Source organism: Etheostoma spectabile, chromosome 4 (genome assembly GCF_008692095.1).
Source record: "Etheostoma spectabile isolate EspeVRDwgs_2016 chromosome 4, UIUC_Espe_1.0, whole genome shotgun sequence".
NCBI classification, from domain to species: Eukaryota; Metazoa; Chordata; class Actinopteri; order Perciformes; family Percidae; genus Etheostoma; species Etheostoma spectabile.
The window spans coordinates 10436395-10444093 of record NC_045736.1 but is presented as its reverse complement, the minus strand read 5'-3'; the positions used below and the strand labels follow the sequence as shown (position 1 = coordinate 10444093).

Below are 7699 nucleotides of genomic sequence, written 5' to 3'. Positions count from 1 at the left end.
ATAGACATTTTTTAAAGGGGTCAAATTTTACACAAGGGCAACAGGAGGGTTAAAAAGATAGTTTATGAAGACAGTACCATTCGCTATACAGGCAGACGCCATCTTGGAAAAACAGAAGACGAACAGCGTTTGCCTGTAAACCTTCTGTAAAGGCTGATTTCGGTATCTGACGCTGAGAGCCACGGACCAAGCGTCAGTCTTTTCCGAGTTGGGAGTGAGAACAGGTTGCCCAGACTGGACCTAGTCCCAGCCACTTCCCTCCGACCCAACCCAGGATCCCATATCATTCGGTTGGTCTCAGTCATGTAACAAAAGATTTCCAGTGACATTATAAGAGAAGACACACTTTCTCCCGGACCTGCTGTTTGTGACGGTTGCCAGTGAGAATTAAACCCTTGTAGTCATTTAGTTTCCTGTTCATGTTCTGTTCAATCTTTTGAATGGATTGTTCATTATCATGTCATACCCTGAATGTGTCTCCCTTTTGTAAAAAAACAACAACAACAAAAGCCTCCCGCAGTTTCACAATCATATATGTTAAAGGGGATTGCATTAAAGAATGTAAGGAAACCAAAGAGATGCCGTTATGGCATAAGGATGGAAATCTGTTTTTAAAAAATATCAATACATTGAAGATCAACAACAACAACAAAATCATTAGATTCATGTTTGTACGTTACAGATGCATGTGGGAAGTGAAAACAGAGGAATGGACCTTTTCCTCACTGGACTCTAACAGAATCAGTTGAGTCTGGATTGCTTTACTTCCTGTGTTAAATGAATGATGACACTGTAGGCACTAGAAGACTGTTGCACATGCTCAGTGGCAGTCTGTTGATTTATTATATCTGATCATTGAATGTGCTCATACATTATATGTTTTATTGTCCTTAAAGAGAACCGATGGTCACACTTGTATTCAGTAAAAGAAATGATGAAAAAAATGATCATTTGATTAATTTAACAACATGTTTTTTTATTTTTTTTATTTTTTTCTCGGTATAGTAAGATGTGATAAACTTCACACATATGCCTTATTTAGAGATGGGGGAGTTTTTTTTTTTTCTTCAGATGTTTGATCCTTGTAGAAAAACAATGTATGAACTGAAATGTACTGTAAACCTCTTTTGTACCATTTTTGTTATATCATGTTGTTATTTAGATTATCCATATATTTTTGAAGACAACTTTGGCTGTTAGCAGTATCAGAAGTTTTTATTTTTTTGTATCCATCCCTTAACTATTTCTGTGGAGAGATGGTGTGACCTAGAACGTGAGGTAGAGGGATAATGCGTACCAGCTTCAAAATAAATCAGATTTGTCCCATTCGCTATGACCTCATGTATTTACTCTGTCACATCCCATGCTTTACTCAAACGAAAATGAACCTTTGGTGTGACAACCAATGGGTCCGAATAGTTCAGAGCGACTGTCAGTGATTACAGTTTGACTAAGAAGAAAGTTCCGTCACTTTTCTGCCGTGACTCGTGGCATTAAAGTCATGAGCGTTATAAGATGGTATTAAGTATCTGAAGACATCATTAATTTCTCAAAAGCAGAATTTCTCGGTATGTTTTATCACATTGAATTTTAGGAGGTGACAAGTTCACGAAAATATGTATGACATTTGTTAATAATACGAAAGTCTCTTCATGTAGGCTTGTGTTTAGTAACGTGAGCACAAATCCTTATTGCATGACATTTACTATTTAAGGATTAACTGTTGTGTTTTGTTGTCATTAGCTCAACTCTCTCATTGTTTTAGGTTTCACAAGCTCCAATTCTTATTTACTTTAAAACAAGACATAGTTATGTTTCCTCACTGACCTTTATAGTCACTACGATAGTAGTAGGAAGTAATGAAGTAAGTATTCAAGTGGTAACCCTTCACTTTCACACAAACTGGCAAAGTTTAACAATGCAATTGTACAGTATAGTACAATACACTTTAAGTATATAAAATAGTCATTTATTGTATTACATTAACATGTGAGCAACATGTTAACATGTTAAGTGGAGCTCATTTTAACCTCCACTGACCATCCACACAGGTCCTTTGCTTCAGCGTCCTCTCAGGACTGTGTCACGTGATGTCACAAAATGAGCACCCACTCTTTGACGAACAGCTACATAGTGCTGCCAGAGGTCAAAAACTCCACAGGGAACCTATAATCATTCTTATTCTCACTTTAATCATGTGATTGGAACATTTTATTACATGTTTTGTGTGGCTTCATTTACAGTTACACTCTGACACAGTGGAGAATGAGAAAAAAAAACAGGACATACATAGTCAGTGAGAAATCAATATTCATATACAGCTACATAAAACCGTTATCCTAGGTAAAACAAATACAGTTACACGAATGCCTTTAGAATTCATGGATTACAGGTCTGTGAAAAGAGAAAAAAGTTTCAATAAACCTCAGCCTGAGCAAAGATCTAATCAGCAATAGTTACTAACTCTGTGTGTGTATGTTGGTGTGTGTGGGTTGTGTGGTGTGTGTGTGTGTGTGTGTGTGTGTGTGTGTGTGTGTGTGTGTGTGTGTGTGTGTGTGTGTGTGGTGTGTGTGTGGGTGTGTGTGTGCGCGCGTATGCAGGACCTTCACTGATATTAATTCATCAACATTACAGAAGCTGGTCATGAGTTTTGTGGGTAAAATCTTTAGTTTAAAGAAACTATAGCTCAAAATGCATGTAGTAGAGTCCAAAAGTGGGTTACAAAATGTTCTACAATATTTCTTTCTAAAGGTTGGGGGGTAGAAGTATAACAAGTAAAGGACAAATACTCTAAATATGGACTTAATTACAACACCTGAGCATATGTATTTAGCTACTTTCCACTACTGCTTATTATTCAGTCAATCAAGAAAAAGAAACAAAGACCATAATGCAGAGACATTTTATTGCTGAATGTCCAGTTCAGGGTATATCGAGATGAGACACACCTGTACATACTGTTCAGATATGAGGTAAACGTCTTTTGCTTTGTGGTTTTTTTTTTCTGCCAGAGGGACGCACTGAGATCCACACCCATCCCTTCTGTTGCGCTTGTACTACGAATGATGTCATCTTTGTCCGGTGAGGGGAGGAGGGACCTGGGTGAATCCAGCGCCTGCAGCAGCTCCGTCAAGTTGGTTAGACGTAACCATAACGTACCCGGAAATACAGGCCGCGCCTTTCAAAATAACAGTGGAAACTTTAATGTCACTTCAAGGAAAACATTGTTGAAGTATATGAGTGTACAAAGCTAAATTATGAATATTAACTATTATATATACATACATATATTTTATACTACCGCTGTGTGTTTATATATGCTGCAGGAAACTGTATAATGCATAGTCTATTTAAGTGTTATTTAATGTACAGTAACTTTGTTTTTATTTTACTGTAAGAACAGTACTTCTTTGACACTTGTTTATGCTACTTGTACACTTATCTATCTCTGCTCTTGTCTTTGCTGTTACAAACCGCAATTTCCCCACTGTGGGACAAATAAAGGTTTTCTTAGCTCATGTTTTATATATATACACATATATATATATATACAGTAGGGTTCGAAAGTTTGGGTACCCCAGGAAAAAAATTGTATTAATTTGCATAAAGAAGCCAAGAAAAGATGGAAAAATCTCAAATGACAGATTAGACATTCGCATAATATGTCACAAAAAGTTAGATTTTATTTCTATCATTTATACACTTTCAAAATAACAGAAAACAAAAAAATGGCGTCTGCAAAAGTTTGGGCACCCTGCTGAGTTAATACCTTGTACTGGCCCCTTTGGCAAGTATCACAGCTTGGAAACGCTTCTTGTAGCCAGCCAAGAGTCTTTCAATTCTTGTTTGAGGGATCTTCGCCCATTCTTCCTTCCAAAAGTCTTCCAGTTCTTTGAGATTTCTGGGCTGTCACACACTGCTCTTTTAAGGTCTATCCGTAGATTTTCAATGATGTTAAGGTCAGGAGATTGTTAAGGCCATGGCAAAACCTTCAGTTTATGCCTCTTGATGTAATCCACTGTGGATTTTGAGGTGTGTTTAGGATCATTATCCATTTGTAGAAGTTATCCTCTCTTTAACTTCAGCTTTTTCACAGATCACATCAAGTTAGCGTCCAAAATTTGCTAAAAATTTTATTGAATCCATTTTTCCTTCTACTCGTGAAATGTTCCATGTGCCACTGGCTGCAATACAACCCCAGAGCATGATTGATCCACCCCCATGCTTAACAGTTGGACAGAGGTTCTTTTCATTAAATTCTGTGCCCTTTCTTCTCCAAACATACCTTTGCTCATTCCGGCCAAAAAGTTCTACTTTAACCTCATCGGTCCACAGAACTTGTTTCCACAATGCATCAGGCTTGTCTATATGTTCATTTGCAAACTTCAAATGCTGATTTTTGTGGTGAGGACGTAGAAGAGGTTTTCTTCTGATGACTCTTCCATTAAGACCATGTTTGTACAATTATCTCTTTATAGTGGAATGGTGCACCACAACTCCAGTGTCCGCCAGGTCTTTCTGGATGGAACGTGCAGTCAAACGTGGGCTATGACTTGCTTTTCTCACACTCCTGCGAGCTGTTGTGTCTGATATTTTTCTTGGTCTTCCAGATCTTGCTTTAACTTCCACTGTTCCTGATGACTGCCATTTCTTAATTACATTACGAACAGAGGATATTGGCATCTGAAAACTTTTGCAGACACCATTTTTTTAGTTTTCTGTTATTTTGAAAGTGTAAATGATGAAAACAAAATCTAACTTTTTGTGACATTATACAAATGTCTAAGCTGTCCTTTGATGCCTTTTGGAGATTTTTTCATCTTTTCTTGGCTTCTTTATGCACATTAATACACATTTTTACCTGGGGTGCCCAAACTTTTGAACCCCACTGTATACATATATATATATATATATATATATATATATATATATATATATATATATATATATATATATATATATATATATATATATATATATATATATATATATATATATATATATATATATATATATATATATATATATATATATATATGTATATTAATAAATTCCATTTTCTCACAGCAGCTGTTGGTTTCCTCCTTTGAAAGCTGATAGTAAACAAATTTCTGTGACATCTTTACATTACATGTCATTTAGCTGATGCTTTTATCCAAAACGACTTTTAATTGCTACATATGTCAGAGGTTGCGCATCTCTGGAGCAACTTATAAGTTGTTGTTTTTTTCTAAATAGATGTTTATAGAAAAAAAGAGGAGATTGGTACATAAACCAATCACTGTGTGCCACACTAGGCTGTATACATACTAGTTATACAGTACTTGTTTACTTACTTGCCCCAAGTTTTCTGTGGGTTGATGAAACACAATGGTATGTAAGGAAATCAACCATGTGATTACATTATTGGGCCCTAGATTATTTAGCTCAATGATCGAGAACACTGTTGATATTATACTTTAGGGGTAGCCTACCAGTTTGCAAGTATCAAATTACAAAGGAATAATATTATTATTATTATTATTATTAGTAGTAGTAGTAGTAGTAGTAGTAGTATATTAATGTATGGAGGCTCTGAACTACTCACTTGTGTGAAAAAGACTGTCATGGATTCTAACTTGAACGACCAGCCCCTTTTATTTTGAAAGTCCTAAACGGAACCCCGGCTATTTAGCCTAGCCCTGTTTGTCGCTGGTGTCGGGGGGGGGGAGGATCTTGCGCGCCTGCCCCGTTTGTCAGCACCCACTCGGTCAAAAAAAAAGAAATTAGCGAATACTGCAGCAAGAAGTAAGTGAATGAGTGTGTATGTGTGCGTATGTGTTTGCCAGGATCAAGAGGAAAAGCGGGGATTCGTATTTATAAGAACATCTCATCGGGTTGCTGACAGGTAGTTATGACACGGAAGCTGTACTTTGACTACATGTTCTCGTTTGACACAACTTAGCGGTCTAATTATGGCTCACGTTACTTAGGTAGGAGAACAAGGTGGTGGCTTGTCCTCACAACGGTGCTGCCATTCGCCTTTTTTCCCCGCTTTGGTAGTAATTTAATGTCGGACTGTAGTGAAGTACACGTCCAGTGGGAGTGGAGCTGTCAGGGCGTGTTTCTGTGCAACTGTTGATATTTTCATTGCTGGTAGTTTCAAAGTCGATGCAGCAGATCAGATCCGGTTGGTATGTCTGTCCAACTCCAGACATATCCATATCCGTGGCAGATCTCCTAATAACCCATTTCTATTTCTTAATTTCCTCATTATTAACACTCATCTGTTAGAGGGCGTTGTTTGAAGTGCCTGCAATCATTGGCAAACACAACAAAACCTGCGGAGGGTGACATTTGGTGAGTTATTCTGAAACGCCCAAATCGGCTTAACCCTCCTGTTGTCCTCGGGTCAAATTTGACCCCTTTTTTTTTTTTTTTTTTTTTTTTTTTTTTAAATCTCTATATCGGGAATATGGCATTTTTTTTTAACCAAATTACCAACAAAAAAAGAGGACGGATTCCATGCAACGCTCTTTGCAAATAATATTAATCACTTTCATTGAATTTTGGGTGAAAATTGAAATGGTTTCAAATCAGCATCCTCATCCACTCAACATATGTTCCTCTGATCTTAACTATTAGTCAAAATAATCCCAAATTTCTGCTTTATTAACTCAAATATTAGGTTCAATTCTATATAAATGAGGGTTATTGACCATGGATTCCAAAAAGTAGTGTAAAACTAGTGGTAGTAAGGTGGTGGTAGTGAAATTAAAAATAATGTGTTGAAAATGTCAAATGTGGAAAAAAAAGGGTAAAAAATAAATAAATAAGTGTTCATCTTTTTGACCCCGGAGGACAACACATGGGTTAATCATGTTGGAGAAAGAGCTTTTAATGTGGTTTAAATGGGACGATCCCAATTCATGATAACTTCAAATTCACAGAATGACACTAGGCTATGTTATCCTCATCCTCCATAAGTTCCATATGTATTGAAAAATGAACCTACATGTGGCATTCATGCAAAAATATATTCTTATACACTTGCAGATATACAGGATGTTGACAGCAGAACTGTGAGTGATATAACAATTAAGTTAATTAATTGATTAGTGATTGGGAGAAAATGAATACAATTTTTGGTAATGGAGTTATTGTTAAGTAGCTGTATCAAGCAATCTATGGTTCCAGCTTTTTTAAATGTAAATATGCGCTGCTTCTCTTTGTTTTGCATCATGATAAAATGAATATATCTGGTAGTCTTATCTGGAACTTTGAAGATGTTAAAATGGGCATTGGAAATATGTTGATGCACAGTTTTCACTGTTCCTTTGACATTTTAGTGACCTAATTAAGGATTTGACTGGAAAATCAATAATGGCCATAGTTGCTGTATTGGAAACTGGAAAATTGTATTTTTAAATGCTCCAAAAAATGTTTTGAAATACATTTCATCACCATGTTCAACTACACACTGTATATATTAGGGCTGCATCTAACAATTGTTATCATTATCAAGATTAATATTAGATTTTGTGTTTACATGACACGCAAAGCTTAGCTTAGCATAACTACTGTAAATGTGTAAACTAGCCTGGCTCTTCTCAAAAGTCAAGTCAATTTATTTATAGAACAGATTTAAAAACCAACCTAGGCTGAACAAAGTGCTGTACAAAGTTATATTGTGTTTATAAAAACAAAGGAAGACGATAAA

The 7699-nt window shown here is 36.2% G+C and overlaps 1 protein-coding gene across 4 annotated transcripts in view; it reads left to right on the top strand.

Moving 5' to 3' along the window:
• The first annotated feature begins 5669 nt into the window (after positions 1-5669).
• The window catches only part of rhoca (ras homolog family member Ca), an 18790-nt gene continuing 16760 nt past the window's right edge, over positions 5670-7699 (top strand). Inside the window, exon 1 of one of the 4 annotated variants that reach the window (XM_032514162.1) lies at positions 5670-5787. The gene's annotated coding sequence lies outside the window, so the exon portion shown is untranslated. Of the gene's footprint in view, positions 5888-7699 lie in introns of all 4 variants that reach the window. The other 3 variants (XM_032514161.1, XM_032514159.1, XM_032514160.1) reach the window with 3 other exon arrangements.